The 17,311-nt window shown below is 38.0% G+C and overlaps 1 long non-coding RNA gene across 1 annotated transcript in view; it reads right to left on the bottom strand.

Annotated features, from left to right (window-relative positions):
- LOC148045537 (uncharacterized) overlaps nt 1–15,704 on the bottom strand; it is a 141,121-nt gene extending 125,417 nt beyond the window's left edge. The window contains exons 1-2 of the long non-coding RNA XR_015696600.1: nt 15,547–15,704; nt 5,253–5,331 (exon numbers count right to left, since the gene is read on the bottom strand). This is a non-coding gene — a long non-coding RNA (uncharacterized LOC148045537). The remainder of the gene's footprint in view (nt 1–5,252; nt 5,332–15,546) is intronic.
- Between the last annotated feature and the right edge of the window lie 1,607 nt (nt 15,705–17,311).

The following is a 17,311-nucleotide window of genomic DNA, read 5'->3' as shown; positions in this document are numbered from 1 at the left end:
TCAGCAACTTGTAGGTAAGGACTTTTATTTCCAGGATGACAATGCTCCTTGTCACCGAGCCAAGTCCTTCCTGTAGTGGATGAAGAAGCATAGTGTTCGACTCCTGGATTGGCCAGCTCAGAGCCAAGATTTGAACCCAGTTGAGAACTTGTGGGCCAAGATTGATTATGAAATAAGCAAGAAGTATCTGAAGACCAAGCAGGAGCTGATTGAATCCACAATTGCAGTCTGGTACCACATTGTCTTCAAAGATCATGTGCAAAGGCTTATGCAGTCTATGCCGAAGAGATGCCACCTGGTGATAAACAATAAGGGTTGGCCAATTTCATATTAGTAACCATGTTTGGTTACCTAAACAGTCCTTTACAGGGCCACAAACAATAAAAATGTTAACAAAACACTAGAATCAGCCTTAGTAATTGCAACACGTATGCCACTGGCTATGCATCAGTTAACCTGTTTTCATAGTCATTGTAAGCATGCAAGAAAATTCACAATCCCCATCCAAACAGCACCTAATTGCAAAAAGCTTATGCTTTTCACTTAAAAAACACCAGTATTTATTTAAATATAACAATATTTGCATAGCAGTTAGCATAAAATATCACAAAATCAATGGCCTATCCAAAAATGGCTTAAACCATAAACCATAAACCGTAAAGCATGCAGGACTTTTTCACACAGATGTATCTATCTGTGTCTGTGTGATAGAAGCCATATCCACCTGATAGCTTAGCCATTAACCTTATCTCTGTCATGTGGCAATGGCAATGGCAATTACTATTACTGAAACTATAGAAATAAAACAGAAACAAAATAAACTTCTTCAAAAGATTACCCTCCAGGGATGACATCAACATTTCTTAGATACTCTCAATTCTACCTCTACCTGTCTGGACTTAGAGTTACCAGACATCTGGGAAAAGAAAGGCATGTTTTCCTTTTTGTTCTCATGTCCTCCATCTGGCAGACAGAACCTTAAAGTAAAATATTGTCCAGCGGTTTGAGTATCTCTACCCGAGCAGCTTTTCTCTGCAGCACAGCACCTCCATAATAAGTCTAACCGCAAATTAATAAGCTCTGCTTTGTTATTTTAATTACTTGAGTAGAGCCCTCCAACTGCCTTGTACTGCTGCCAGAAATTGACAAGACTTTAATGTTACACACTGAAGGAGTTTCCCTTTTTATGGCTGTAGCACATTTCTGTGATTGAAAAACCAGTCTTTCTGATGCTACATGTAATTTCATATGCAGATAGGCCTAAGTGGTTTGTTTGTTTGTTTTTATTTTGTTTTATAGTTTTTCAGTGTAATTTATGTCATGGATGCCAACACTTACTATGTTCTTTCCCCCACCCCCTATTTTATTCTTTTTTCCAATTGTCTGTGTCCTCCTTTGCCTGTTAAGATACCTGGTAACTATCTGGACTACAACCTTAACCCATCTTGCTCAGAATGCTTGATCATCTTTAGTATAAACCCTACTTTATTAATCAATGTTTGTTGATCACAGTTTCTTAGCCTTTACATCAATCTGTTTTGTTGCATTATAGTTAGTTTGATAACTAAATCTGTATCATGAAATGTAATCTTTGTGAACTATTCTCCTCAAAGAGATTACAAGATGGGATCTATTTTATCTATTTTACCATCTGTACTCCCTTTAGAAGCAGCTGTATGGACCAATCTGTCCCCTTTGTGTAAAACTTTGCTTCTTCTTTACACACATGCAGGCACACACATATTGCTATCATACTGAACCAGAGATATGTTTTAAATATTTGCAGGTAGTTTTCCAAGCATAAAACAGCAAAATGTATAAATATCACACATTTTCCAAAAGAATTGTCAGCTATGATTTTTTAAAAACATGAAAGAAAAGGAATATGTCCCTTATTTTATTATTTGAAGTCAAGATGGTGATGAATCTGCTCTATGGGTTTTAGTTACACTGTGAGTTAATTTTGCTTTGTTAAATATAAATATAATTAAATAAAATTCAATCTAAATTTTGAGGAAGCTGTTCCAGGTGACATATTGTTTCCTGATTTCAAGCATGTATGCGCGCACGCGCACACACACACAAATGGGATGGACAAAAGTGGAAATGGCAGCACATATTTAATTATCAACTAGGGTCTGGCCCACTAAATAATTAATAGTCTTCTTGGATGCAGGGAGTGAGAACAAGTTGTTAAAGTATGAATATTCTCTTAATTGTTCATAGACTACAAATAGGCAAGGCATTGCTCAGCCATAGATTGTGGGTACAATATTGAAGATAGCAGAATCCATACTAAAGATGAGTTAGGACATTGTCTGAGTAGTCTTAATCCAGAAAGACTGGGATAATATTCCTAAACACCACAGGATGCCCTTGAAAAACCTTAAGAGTCTTTCGATTCAGGAAAAACCTGATGCTAATATAATCTGGCCTTGTGCAGCCGGAACAGAACAATTGCTGACTCATATCCTGCTATACCTTTATTTTCATAGATATTCCTATAATAAGTTGATGCCTCTCATTAAAACTTTTTCCGAGCAACCACATGAATTTTATGCCCATTAGCTTTTGTCTGACCAGGACTCCAAAGTAATGCTTAATTTAACTAGATTTTTTGCAATAGCTTATACAATTTACCTGCAATTAGCAGCTAATTAATTTCTCCTTGATTATTTTAGTTGGAGCTCAGTTTGACAGTACAAGTTATGAATGTCATATGGCTTATTGTTTTTTATTTTCTCCTTTTTTGATTGTGCAAATTGCTTTATTTTACCTGATTTTGTTTTTGTTTTTTGAGACTTGAAGCTAAGCCTATTTTTGGAACAGGGAACAATTAAATGGCAGTGATGCCAGTAGAAGAATAAGGAAAATGGAGAAAAAAATAAGGTAACTTCCACAAACTGGGTTTCTCTAGATAGGGTGGTCTGCAAGCCCTAAATGTTGCACACACACAGACACACCATATCTGCTCAGGGTTGGATGAAAAACACAAACTTGCTGCATTGCAATAGTTTAATATTGTGATAAAATTGTATGAACTTTATGTATAAGATTTAGAGGGTAGAACAAAATGACATAAGAATAAGATTATTATCAAACAGGCAGCAATAAAACAGACCAATAAAAGCCTCAATTGAAATTACAGTTGAAAGCAGGGGAGGCAGAAAAGAGGAAGAGGAAATTATTCCCCTGGATCCAATTCCTACACATGACAATATTTCCATTATTAACCTGCCTACCTAGCTACAGTACGTTCATACATGCAACTAAGGCAATATACTAGAAAGGAATATGGAAGGCAAATTATTATATTTTGGACCCATTATTTGAAAACCTAGCTTTCTGGAAATGGACCTAGGACAACTTGGCATGGCCAACTAATCGTGGCCAATTCAGCATAGGCAACATGCCACCACCAACTCACTGTGGAACAACTCATCATGGCCAGCTCGCCATGGGGCAACTCATGCAGGACAAGAGTTACACTATTATTGAAGAAATTGTGGAATAGAATCATTAAAGAAGGGATGTGAAAGGAAGGACAAAATAAATGCAAATGACAAAAATTAAAACATATTTAAATCACTAAATAGTCCCACAGCAAGTTGTTCCATGATGAGTTGGCCAAGGTGAGTTGTCCTGTGGTGAGTGGGACACACTGCCCCATTCCATCTTGGAAAGTCTGTAGTGCGAAGAAGAGGACAATCAGCAACAAGGTGGATAGACTCAGTCACAGTGGCAATAGGTATATATACCATTGGAAGACCTGGAGGACAAAGGTGGATATTATGTATGTAGCTGCTAAGAGTCAGCATTGACTTAATGGCGCTAATCAGTTTTTTAAAAAAATAAAGGTGGCTGAATATGAAGGAAGAGAGAATATGCCCCACAGGCTTCAACTCCCTACATTTTAAAATTCACATTTCTCTGTTACATCCTTATTTTCAGGAAGCTTGGAACAAGGATCCACTTCCATTTAAGTTGCCTCCTTCATTGATCCGACACTCAGAAACTGGAGAAAACCAACCTCTACCACCTTAAGAAAGCTCTGAGTCATTTGTGAGCAGGAGATCCATTGCTACATTTTATTGTACAGTGTCATTACACATTTTGGATAATTATCCTTGTTATTGTTTTCATTGTTTTTGCTGCTGAGAAAAGTGGATGTTTTTGCCATTTCATTTCCCTGGATTCTGCCCTCAAGTTAATTTCGATACATATTTCACTTACTCTGCAACTCTGCATTTTTGACATTAACCTCTAATAAGCATTAACTCATTGAGATATATTTTTATGCACAGTGATTTTCCTTGTCATGGTTGGCAACAACAGTGTTTTTAAAATATATGAAAAGCAAGTGAAGCATAACTTTCTAGTGTTTTCTATCCTTCATCCAACTATAATTGTGTTACCCTCTGTGGAATGCTTATCACTTGTACTAATTCAAGCATACCACTGAGACATCAAATATGAAACTGTTGCCCAAGTGAAAAGCCATGTATATAAAGGATCTGAAATTCTGGCAAACTGCTAGATAAATGGTGAGAATATAACCAATCTGTGGGGTTTTTTTCCCCTCTCTCACCAGCATGTAATAAACAAATAGACCTAACAAACTGATTTCACAGAACCAGTTCGAAGCACAGAAACAGCTGTTCCATGAATACCCGAAAAACTCACATTTTAAACAAAAGGAGTTCCATTCCATAGTCCAGTGTGAGAACAGTTTGTTTGTTTTTCATCAGAATGGGATCAATGTTGCAGAAAAGCTCTCCTTAGAGAGCATAAGGCATGCCAGATTTCACAGAATTCAGTGCAAGGTTATTTAAAGAACCATGTCTTAAGCACATTTTATTTGAGGTTGTTGAGGTTGGAGAGGAATATTTTATTAAAATTTCATTGGTAAAATTCCCCAGGGTACTAAAGGTTTGGACAAATCAGTGGATTTTCTGAAAATTCCAAGATTCTAAGAAATTAAAGTATTTGTGAAGATGGTGGAGGCGAACATATAAAGTATAACTTGACTTTTCTGTAAAATCAGTTGCTAGGCCAAGTAATGAGTTTAAATGGACTCCAGAGGATGGTAGAGGACAGGAAGGCCTGGAAGAACGTTGTCCATGGTGTCGTGATGGGTCAGACACAACTCAACGAACAACAACAAGACCATGTAATGTAACAAAACTTGGTTACATATTTGCTTAGGCCAAGAGCATATTCGTCAAGGACTGGATTAGATCAGTATTTCTCACCCTTGGAAACTTTAAGATGTGGGAACTTCAACTTCCAGAATTCTCCAGCCAGTGTAGGGATTGGGGAATTCCCATCCAACTGTGGATTACATAAACAACTAAGGATGTCTCAGTTCCAAGCAATTATAATTAAAGAAAATAATGAAGGCTGATTACAAGAATAATATCAATTAACAAAAATAAAATATTACAGTGTGAAACAGCCAGGATAACTAAATGACCCTATTAAAGCAGAGCAGAATTGTTTTTGAATTTCACCTCTGAAATTGGCATGTCGCAAGCATCTCATAGGCCACTGTAGTACTCCAGAGGGATTTAGTCTGGTTCGTTATGGCTCCTCCTGAGTAGGTCAGCTGGTAAGTTTTATTGAGAGGTTACAAAGAAATACATTTTGTTAAAATCATCCAAAAAGAATTATTTTCCACTTGTTATATGCTCCATGCCAATCTGAGAAATTTTATATTAATTTCCTCCTCTCAGATAAGAAAGGTCTTATTACACGCAATGTTGCCATGTGTTATTTACATCAGTTGTGAATGTGTATAAAAATTGACTTCTAGTAATTATTCTAGCAATAATGTTTGCTCTGTTAATCCTTGGTCATATACAGTATAAATTAGAGCTTCAGCTACATTTTATTTCTATATTGTTATTAATTATACCATAGATTCAGCATCTAGTTTGTTTATTTCACCTGTAATTAATTCTGTGGGGTTTTTTTCTTCCTTCCCTTCCCCCATCAGTCTTAAGTTAGTTTTAACTTTTAAATTAAGTTTTTAATCTTAGCTTTAATTAAGTGCTACACTCAGGGGTAGGTTTCAAAATTTTTACTACCTATTCTGTGGGTGTGGCCTATTTTGTGGGTTGATGGTCATGTGACTGGGTGGGCATGGCCAACCTGATGTCACTCACCAGGAGTGGGTAAAATGTGGTGAAGCTCACTTAATAATGCTATTGCTTAGCAACCAAAATTTTGGGCTCAATTGTAGTCCTAAGTCAAGGACTATCTCTACCTTCCTCTGTATGTCAGCCTTGTCCTAATAAACTCCTTCTCCTTTCTGGCAATTTTCCTCTCTGTTAGAGGCACCAAAATAATCCAGACAATGTAAGGTCTCCTGCTGCAGCAGGGGGTTGGACTCTGAGTAGTCTTCTAGCCCTAAATTGCTGTGCTATTTTTCGTTCCTTCCTTCCTTCCTTCCTTCCTTCCTTCCTTCTTTCCTTCCTTCGTTCCTTCCTTCCTTCCTTCCTTTCTTTCTCCCTTCCCTCTGTGGGAAGCAACCAACAACCCCCCCCCCCAAATAAAATATTACTCCCAGAATGGCTCATTCCACATTCCTGCCAAAGAGAGATAATGAAATAATGAGCCTATAGAAAGTTTGGCTCCGTTCACAAGCAGGGAACCATCCAAACCCTGTTAGAAACACAAAGCCCATATTGCACAAACCCCAACACTTCAAAAACATAGAACCATATAAGAATCCTACCTTTTATCCAATTTGTTGTTTAGCTGACCCAGAAACAAACTGCTGAATGTCATTTTGCAAGCCTCCTTCTGAGCAGCTTTTCAATTTAAGAGTTTAAGAGTTTAAGAGTTTATTAACATTTATAGGCCGCCCTTTTCCCTGAGGGGACTCAGGGCGGCTCACATAAAATCAGGAAAAGGGAATACAAACAATGACGTAGACACACATAAGTAAAAAAAAAAAAGCAGGTTTCAATTTAAAGTTTGCAGCATTAAGACTTGTGGACTTCAACTCCCAGTATTCCACAGCCAGGCATCCTCAGTTCTGATTTAAAGCAACAGCATTTGTTTTTCTCCTTTGCTGAATCTCCCGGCTGCAAAGTAAGTTTTTTCTCTTTCTTTCTCCCTTCCCTTTCCTTTCCTTTCCTTCCTTCCCCCTCCCCCCCTCTCTTTATTTTGAAAGCCTTTTTTCCCCTTGCCTGAATCAGCAGGAGAAAAAAATGTTTAAAAAAAGCTTCTGATGAAGTTTGGGGGCATGGCCAGGCCACCATTACTACTGGTCTTATCTTGTACACCAGATTTTTACTACCTCTTCTGGTGTACCGTAAAGTACTGAGAGGAAACCACCTCTGGCTACACTTAAGTGTAACACTGCATTATTATTTCTCTGTGTCTGGATCTTTATACATATTGTTTCAAGCTGGTCATTGACCAAAATAATGTTACCCATGTATCTTATATATCCATCCATCCATCCATCCATCCATCATATCAAAGTGATTCTAAGGATGGGGCAAATGAAAGGGAACTGGGATTAAATTCATTGCTTATTGCAGTCTTCCAATAATACTTCTGCTGCTGGTCTAGAGCTACTGGTATATAGGTTTGGAATGTTCTCAATCTTTTGATAAAGTGAGAATTTTATCCAATTACACTCTACTTCACAGACAAAAATCTGCTATGGTGTTAAATATTTGCCTTTTCCAATTCTCATCCAGTGCTGTTGCTTCCTGAAGCACAGCATCTTCACCTTATATTTTTAACAGCATCCATTCAATATTTACAACCTTATGTTGCAAATATCACACTACATATTTCAACTGTTTGTGTAAAATGCAGAAAGGAGTGTTCAGTTACAAAACATTTTAAGGAGAGATACCATAAAATAAAGAAGGAGCAATTAATTATACAGGCTACATATGGATATTAAAGAATTATTTTGAAAATATAAATTACATAATATTGTACATACAATGTTTGGAAAAGTGACTTTTAACAAGATTTTTAATATACTGATTACACTTTTTAGCAGTAAACATTAATCTAAATGCTATATTTTAGATTTTGGTAGACACAACAGTATTGTCTGAAATCTGAGATGTCCAAATAAGACATGATAAAGCATAGCTGAACCATTCAAACTCAAACATTTCTATTCAAAATAAGGCACACTGAGTTCCATATATATGGATATAGAATAGAATAACAGAGTTGGAAGGGACCTTGGAGGTCTTCTAGTCCGTGGCACGACAAAACCACGCTTGTCAAAATAGTGGTGATAAAACCACGTCGCTAAAGCCGCGACGTCATCACCGCGACAACAGCGCGGCGACAGAAGGGCACTTTAAAACAGCGCGGCAGCAGAAAGCCGATTTAAATTAAGGTAAGGGTTAGGATTAGGTTTAGGGGTTTGCTTTAGGTTTAGGGTTAGGTTTAAGTTTAGGGTTAGGGTTAGGGTTAGGGTTAGGGTGCTGAGTGCTTCGGAAGGCGCGGATTTGCCCTCTGCGATTATGTCATCGCGGTAGGGTCGCATTTTTCCTTAGCGCTTCGAATGGCGCGGATTTGCCCTCCGCACTTATGTCAGCATGGATAAGGGATTCACAGTTTTGTGGTGGAACCCTTCTAGTCCAACCCTCTGCTTAGGTAGGAAACCCTATACCATTTCAGACAAATGGTTATGCAATCTCTTCTTTAAAATTTCCAGTGTTGGAGCATTCACAACTTCTGAAGGCAAGTTGTTCCACTGATTAATTATTCTGTCAGGAAATTTCTTCGTAGTTCTAGGTTGCTTCTCTCCTTGATTAGTTTCCACCCATTGCTTCTTGTCCTGCCCTCAGGTTCTTTGAGGAATAGCTTGACTCCCTCTTCTTTGTGGCAATACCTGAGTATACTGCTAATGTTACCCTAATCCTTCTTTTCATTAAACTAGACATGCCCAATTCCAGCAACTGTTCATTATGTGTTTTAGCCTCCTGTTCCCTAATCATCTTTGCTGATCTTCTCTGCATTATTTCTGGAGTCTCAACATCTTTTTTTACATCATGGCGACCAAAACTGGATGCAGTATTCCAAGTGTGGCCTTGTCAAGGCATTATAAAGTGGTATCAACACTTCATGTGAACTTGATTCTATCCCTCTGCTTATGCAGCCTAGAACTGTGTTGGCTTTATTGGCAGCTGCAACACACTGCTTGTTCATTTTTAAATGATTGTCAACGGACTCCAAAATCCCTCTCACAGTTACTACTATTGCGTGACGTACCACATATACTGTACCTGTGCATTTTTTTTCTTGCCTAAATGTAGAACCTTACTTTTTCACATTGAATTTCATTTTGTTAAATAGCACCCTGTTATGGCCCAGCAGGAGCCATTGGAGCTGCCGATGGACTCCGATAGGGCCTCCACATGGCCCATTTTGGCTGCAAAGTGCTGCAGGAGGCCGTTCAGGCTGAAAATGCACCGAACAGGGATTTTGCCTGGCCACTGCAGGGCCCGTTTTGGCCAGCTGAAGGCCATTCAGGCCACAAACAGGGCAGAGGGGCCATTGGGGGGAGGTGTGCCACATTTTACCTGGCAGGGTGCTGCAGGAAGTGTCCATCCTGTATCCTTCCTCTGCCCCCCCCCCCAAACCTGTGGAGGAGAACTACAATGCTGATTCGGCCCTCAAAAAATCCAGTTTGACACCCCTGATTTATCCCCTCATCCAAATCATTGATGAAGATGTTGAAGAGTACTGTGTGTTTATTAGTTTTGTATGCCGCCCACTCCCAAAGGACTCCGGGCGGCTCACAATAAACAGGGAAAGGGAAATAAATAAGACAATACAAAGAATTTAAAAATGCACAACATTCACAATTGGGCGGGGCTGGATATTTCAACAGCCCCCAACCTGTTGGAACAGCCAGGACTTGGTAGCTTTACGGAAGGCCGGGAGGGTAGTAAGGGTCCGGATCTCCACGGGGAGCTCATTCCAGAGGGCTGGCACAGCAACAGAGAAGGCTGTCCCCTGGGGGGTTGCCAGCCGACATTGGCTGGCCGATGGAACCCGGAGAAGGCCAAGCCTGTGAAATCGAATCGGTCTTTGGGAGGTAATTGGCAGGAAGCGGTCTCTCAGGTACCCAGGTCCGATGCCATGCAGGACTTTATAAGTAACAACTAGCACCTTGAAGCGTGTCCGGAGACCAATGGGTAGCCAGTGCAACTCACAGAGGATAGGTGTAACATGGGTGTACCTGGGTGCACCCACAATCGCTCGCGCCACTGCATTCTGGACTAGCTGAAGTCTTCGAACACTTTTCAAGGGCAGCCCCATGTAGAGCGCGTTACAGTAATCCAGTACTGCTCTTAAAACAGAACCTTGGGGTACCCCACTGCATACTTCCTTCCATGTAGATGCAGATCAATTGAGGACTACATGTTGAGTGTGGTTGGTGAGCCAGTTACCAGATTCCATCTAGTGGTGATGCTGTCTAATCCACATATAGAAATCATTAGTGTGAAGAAGCCAAAAAGAAATTAGGTGCAATGTTGCTGATTCTGTTGTACATTTTGTTTGATTGATTTGTAATATTTCTGACCTACATTGTCAGTCTTCAGAAGCCCAGATGACTTATGTTAGCATCTCTCATAGATTGCCCCAAATGACACTCATATCCTAGTTCTTCTTTTGGATCAGAGCAGAATCCAAAGATAAAGCTATTCCTCATCTCTCCTCTGACCTACAAGTTTGCTTGAAGTCTATGTTAAATGCTTATGCTGGGAGCAGAACTTCTTCCTAATTGAAAAAAAAGATTCTTTTAATAATAATTAAGAACTACATGGTGGTTTTAGGCATCTCATTACAAATGCATTTTTATTACTTCTGGTTCTCTCTTTGATAAATTGATTCTTGTTCAACAAAAGCCAAAATTGTGGTAGCATACCAAGTCTTCTCAAATCTTTTACATAATTGTTTTAACTTAATAAGTAACACTCAATCAAATATGTAATCTCTTGATTATTTTAAACTGGATTTGCATAGTATATTTGACATAGCCAACTACAGTAAGTAATAAATTATTTATGCACTTTTGATTGCTTATGACCTAGGAACTTGATGAATGGTGTATTTAAAATGATGGAGTAATATATCTCTTTTTAGTAAAGGGCCAAGTACAAAAGAAAGCCAGTAAAATGTATTAAGCAGGAACTATGCATGGATATGCAAATTAAATAAAAAAATTAAGTAATGTCCACAACTGAGCAGAATAGTTCTTAAAGGTTAAAACATGTTGTAATTTTGATAAACAAAGTGTTTTAGTAGTTCTTGAAAAAAGCATATAAATTAAACTTAAAGGTGATTTTTTTTCTGATTGTAAAACAACCCTCCTCCTCTTCCTCCTCCTCCTTCCTCACTATTTGCCCTTGCATAATATTGCAAAGACCAAAACTTGTTAATCACCAATTAAAGATAAAGGTTTTGACTTTCACTTGGACAATGAAGGAATACATTAATAGTAAACAATCAGAGCAGGTCAAATATTTCAATTCCATATGGATAATGTTCTATTCAGCTTGATGGAGAAATTAGATTTCTCTAATTTCTGTAATTTAGAAAATACATTTAGATTATATGTCACAAGTGGCCTGGATGAAATATGCAAAACAAAGAAAAAAATGAATTTGCAAATAAACTAGGGAAATAAAGAAGAACAAATTTCCCTAGCAAAGGCTGATAAATATTTAAAGAAACAAAAATGACTGATGATTACAATTAATTAATGAACCTATAACAATAAGTGGAATTTGTGGAACTATAAAATATGGAAATCACCTAAACAGGTATTTTACAGCTTCTTTTGAACACAAATTATTACAAACATTGCAACATATAAGCTCTAGTTTAGAGACTGGTATGATACTGGACAGTTGAATGGAGGCTAATACATCATTAATACCTAAAGAAGATTAAGATTTGACATTACCAAAAGAAATATGGCCAATATCATTACTGACTAATGATTACAGGTAGTCCTTGTCCTAAAACTACAATTAGGACTGGAACTTCCATTGTTAAATGATGTGGTCATTAAGTGAGTTGTGCCCAATTTTATAACCTTTTTACAGTGATTGTTTAGTGAATATGACTTCCCCCATTGACTTTGCTTGTTAGAATCTCTCTGTGAAAGTCACAGAGGGTGATCACATGACCACAGGAACATTGAAATAGTTGTTAGTGCAAGTACCATTTATAAATCACTTTTTCATCTCTGTTGTAACTTTGAACAATTGTTAAACAAATGATCATAAGTCAAGAACTATTTGTATCAGTTATTTAGAATGATTTTAACAGAGAGAGTGCAAATGGTTTTACAGAACTTTATTCAAATTATCAGCATGGGAGTTTTTATATAAAATACAGCTGGGGCACAATATTAGAAATGTATTGGATACTTTGAAATACTCGAAACAACATAATGAAAAACAAGCACCATTGGTTTTTCTTGATGCAGAAAAGGCCTTTGATAATTTGAATTGGATGTTCTTATTTAAAATTTTGGAGAATGTGCACTTTGGTGAGAATATTATCAAATGTGAAATAAATTTATACTTCTCAAAAGGCACAAATTGAATTGGGAATTAACAAAACCTCATGAGATACAGAAAGGGATTAGACAAAGAATAACAATGATTGTCACTATTGCTATTTATTTTAGCTTTTAAAATATTGAATAGAGATAGAAGACAAGAAGGGAAACTGTTGGACAAAAAAAATTAAAAGAGAACCTTATAAATTACAGATGTTTGTGGATGACCTAGTAATAATCTTGGAAGATCCTCTGGAAGGAACAGAGATACTAATGGAAAAAGTAATGAACTTTGGGATATTAGCTGGTTTTAAAATTAGCAAACAAAAGATGATGTTAACAAAGTGTACAAACAATAGTAGTAAATATCTGTAGCTCAGGTGTTGGATGAGGATGAAGGTTTGTTCTCCAAGCTTGTGGGTTGGTTTCCAAATGTTTTATTACCCGGCTAGGTAACATTTTCAGTGCAGTTTTGAGTAAACTCTGCTGAAAGTGTTACCTAGCCTGATAATGAAACATTTGGAAACCCACCCTTGGAGAATGAACCTTCACCCTCAAAGAACACCAACACTGAAAAGCAAAAGGAATTGATGGGGGAAATAGCAATAGCAATTGCAGTTAGACTTATATACCACTTCCTAGGGCTTTTAGCCCTCTCTAAGCGGTTTACAGAGTCAGCATATTGCCCCCAACAATCCAGGTCCTCATTTTACCCACCTCAGAAGAATGGAAGGCTGAGTCAACCCTGAGCCGGTGAGATTTGAACAGCCGAACTGCGGAACTGCAGTCAGCTGAAGTAGCCTGCAGTGCTGCATTTAACCACTGTGCCACCTCGGCTCGGAAATGGTTTTAACATTGGACTACTAAAAGCGTCCTTTATAAAATATACTGAGAGCCCCCTACATAAAACAGCAGATGCTGTAAAGGTACCCGATGCTCAAACCATCAAGCAACAAACAGCTAAAGTGGAATTTAGAGCTGAACCCACTCCCAAATCTACTAGGAGAGAAAGAAATAACTGTGGAGGGTTTAACTCTCAAACAGGAAAAAAAATCAATGCAATTATTAATTATAGACCAATCAGATCACTCAGCAGATTTCCAGTAATAAAAGAAACAGAGGAAGAAGCACTCTACTCAACAAACTGCATTATTTTCCGTGACAGAGTATTCCCAGGACTCACTGGAAGTAATGTTGATTGACTCATTTGGTGCAGTGCCAGATTCAGCAGACACCACAAAGAGATTGCATAAACTAAGAAAAAACATTTGTGACAATATGCTCCGTAACAAAACCATTAATTAAGATGGTCCTACCATGTATTCAGGACTGTGGCAATAAACTCAATCAGCAAATTGCTAAAACTGCCAGAGCCTCCAAAAGCCCAGGCACACAGACCACCAATGGAGAACATTTAATACCTAACCCAGTCCCTGATATTCCATAGCTTGACAAAATGCTTATCAAATACACCAAGAAAAAAGGCTCATTTCTTGCCTACATTGGATTCAGCCATGCTTTTAACATCAATTGTTTCTCCACCCAAAATATCCATGAATCATTGTGGAGGCTAGATGAGGAGGATGCTGAAGATCAAACTGATAAAGGAGAAGAATTCTTATCCCAGCAATTAGCAATTATATAGACACTGAAGTCTGGCTTTGAATCTCATTCCATCCCGGGAAATGCCTCTTCTGATACATCAACAGTTGATCTCAACCAAACAGTATGGACCAACTTATGTTCCACCATTCTTGAGGATCTTCCCTTTACAATGGCTACTATTGGGAACTCAGATTGTCATTTGGATATCTCTAAAACACTAACAATTCATTCATGGGATATTGCAGGCTGTACTGCTAAATCCACAGACTCTGCTTATCTGAATTAGGTTGCTGAAATTTATATTCTCCTACTTCAAGTAACCTGGCTACATGACAACTTGTTTATAAGTAAGTGTGACTCTTTCTCACTTGCAGCAGCTCCTGGAGCAGGAGGTAGGTTGTGTGATGGCTTATAAATTTCAACTAAGCTAAATTTAGACATTATACAGTTAAAGACAATGTTGTACTATGCAATTTCTCTGCTGCTAAAATTTAATAATGCTATGTTACTATTGATCAATGTCTATATTCCACCTTTTAAAAATAGGTCTCAATTTAACAGCTGAGGGACCAAATTCAAAGCATATATAAGTACCTTTAGGATTTAATAATTTGTGTAATAATTTCTGGAAACTTAACACAAAGGTAGAGACAAATCACAGAAACATACAACTAGAAGGAACCTTGGAGGTCTTCTAGTTCTACCCCCTTAGTCCTTATACTATCCCAGACAAATGGTTGTCCAATTCCTTGGCACCAGAAGCCAACTTCTGCACCTCCAATGTGGGAATCCAACCAGTCCCACCCTTTAAGCCTGGACAGAATAGAAAAAGGGGATCAAAATTCCTTGCAGATTTGAAAGGATGCTGGAATTCTATTCTAGGTTCCCTGTCCTTGCCAAAGAAACACCTCAGAAGTTGAAATCCAAATTTAAGCTGTTTGCTTTAACCTTCCAGGCATCAATGGTTTTAAAAAAAAAAGGAGGAGGGGGAGCTGGGATTATCTTTTACATCTTTCTTTTTCTGATTCAACATGCAAATGCCTTTTCCATAGCCCAGCCCAGTCTTTCCAGTTCTCTTTCATTCCCCCCCCACCGCCACCCTGCACTTTTACTCAGATCCATCAATTGTCTCTAGAACTAGTTACAATCCCCCATTTACAAACCCAGCAATTTAAAGATTCAAAAGGGGATTACAAGGGGCTGTGTTGATTACAAACAATTAACAAACAAAATTTATATCTATTGAATGGATCTATCAGTAGTGATTTCCCTGGTGAATTCTTCCACTGGGTTGGCTGAAGACTTTCCCTGATTGATTACACTTTAATCTTACAGAATTTAATTAGTCCTATACAAAAAAAAATATCTATACAATTTACCTGATAATGTCCATTTTCCAGGTATCACAGTTGTAAAAGCATTCAATAATTGCTTTCTTGAAAAAGAATCTACTCCAATTTTGGAAGTGCACCTAGAGCCAGGGCTGGTCTGTGCCAGCAACTCACAGAGCAAACTTCTAATTGCCTTTGTTTGAAGCAGCATTGCAACTCCATTCTACTATAGATAAAAGCATATCTGGGAATTCCTTTCTGCAGACATTCACCCAATTGATTCAGTTATTCCTGCCATGCCCTCCACCCAAATATTGGAAAAAAAATAAACACCGGGGCTGGCTTATTCCTCTCAGAGGTAAACTGATTAGGAAATTCAAATTATAGAAAGAGAACTGAGCTGAACATTCTATCCAGAACTTTATGTCCCCGAATAAACAGTGCAAAAAAGAAAAAAAATCACTAGAACTTCTTGACAGCAGCTGAGAACAGCATCTCAAACCAAAGATCCTCTTCTGCTGCCTCGTAACTTCCCATCCAATTGACAGGGCCCCCAATTCCCCACCCCCACCTGCATTTGTGTGGGAGGACCATTTTAGAGCATGATATTCACAGGAAGCCTCTCCTAAATTTAATTTAAATCGTAATGCTAACCTCTTCCCTAATTGATGCCCAGTCTCAAATGCTGACATAAAGATGCTTATAAATCAACTAAAGACTGGCAAAACTTCAGGCAATGACCTATTCCCAAAACATTACACAATGATGATGGACACCTCTTTTTGCTTCCTTTACTTATACTGATCACCTTGTGAAAATCCCAGAGGCCTGGGGCCTAGCTATCATAGTGGCAATTTATAAAAGGCAACCCGAGACGTGCCTGCTAATTATTGTCCTATTAGCCTTTTAAGTATAATAAGCAAACTCTATGCCAAACATTTACACAACAAATTAGTTGACTGGATTGATCAAGAATATATATTGGCAGATGAGCAAGCAGGCGTCAGGACCAGACATTCTATCTATGGAGTTGCCTTTATACTTCAACACCTGGCCAAATAATACACATGTATACCAGGTTCAATATTATAAATATTGCATTTATTGATTTTAGATCTAGTTCCCAGAGCAAGGCTATGGACTAAGCTTCTGATTACTACCACTGATAGATGGCTACTGTTGCTTATGCGTAATCTTTATAAGAATTCTAGAATCAAAGTTTGATGTAGTATGCAAGGCCATCACACTAATGAGATTCCAACTTATAGAGGAAGGAGGCAGGGAGATATTTTATTTCCCTTGCTGTTTAATCTGCACATCAATCCACTTGTGGCCAAAATAAATTAATTAGAGGATCACCACCACCCCAAAACTAGCAAACAGACACTGCAACTTTATTGTGTATAGGTGACATAGTACTTATTTCACAAAGTTTAATTGGACTTAAATAAACTCTGGCCAATTACTGTTCTGCGAAAGCACTTGAAGTCAAGTCTAGTAATTCTAAGATCCTCGTCACTGCAAAGAGTTCTAAACTGCATATCTAAAGGATAAATGGTCAGAGTACTGAACAAGTGAAATATTTTAAATACTTGGGCATAGTTTTTCATTCTTTCACCAAATGCAGTATACACCAAAATTATATCACACAAAATGCTCAAAAAGCAATGACTGCAATTCAATCTTTTCATTTCACCAGATGAGCACAGTATATCAAAGCAGCAGTTATATTCACCTAAGGCTCCTACACAATTGCTCTGGTGCCCAGCTAGGACTTTATACTCCCTTTACTCCTCTGGAAAGGTGCAATTTA

This window comes from Thamnophis sirtalis, unplaced genomic scaffold (genome assembly GCF_051295495.1).
Source record: "Thamnophis sirtalis isolate CommonGarterSnake01/CBP01778 unplaced genomic scaffold, rThaSir2_p1.2 scaffold_5, whole genome shotgun sequence".
NCBI lineage: Eukaryota > Metazoa > Chordata > Lepidosauria > Squamata > Natricidae > Thamnophis > Thamnophis sirtalis.
This window is presented reverse-complemented; position numbering and strand designations above follow the sequence as displayed.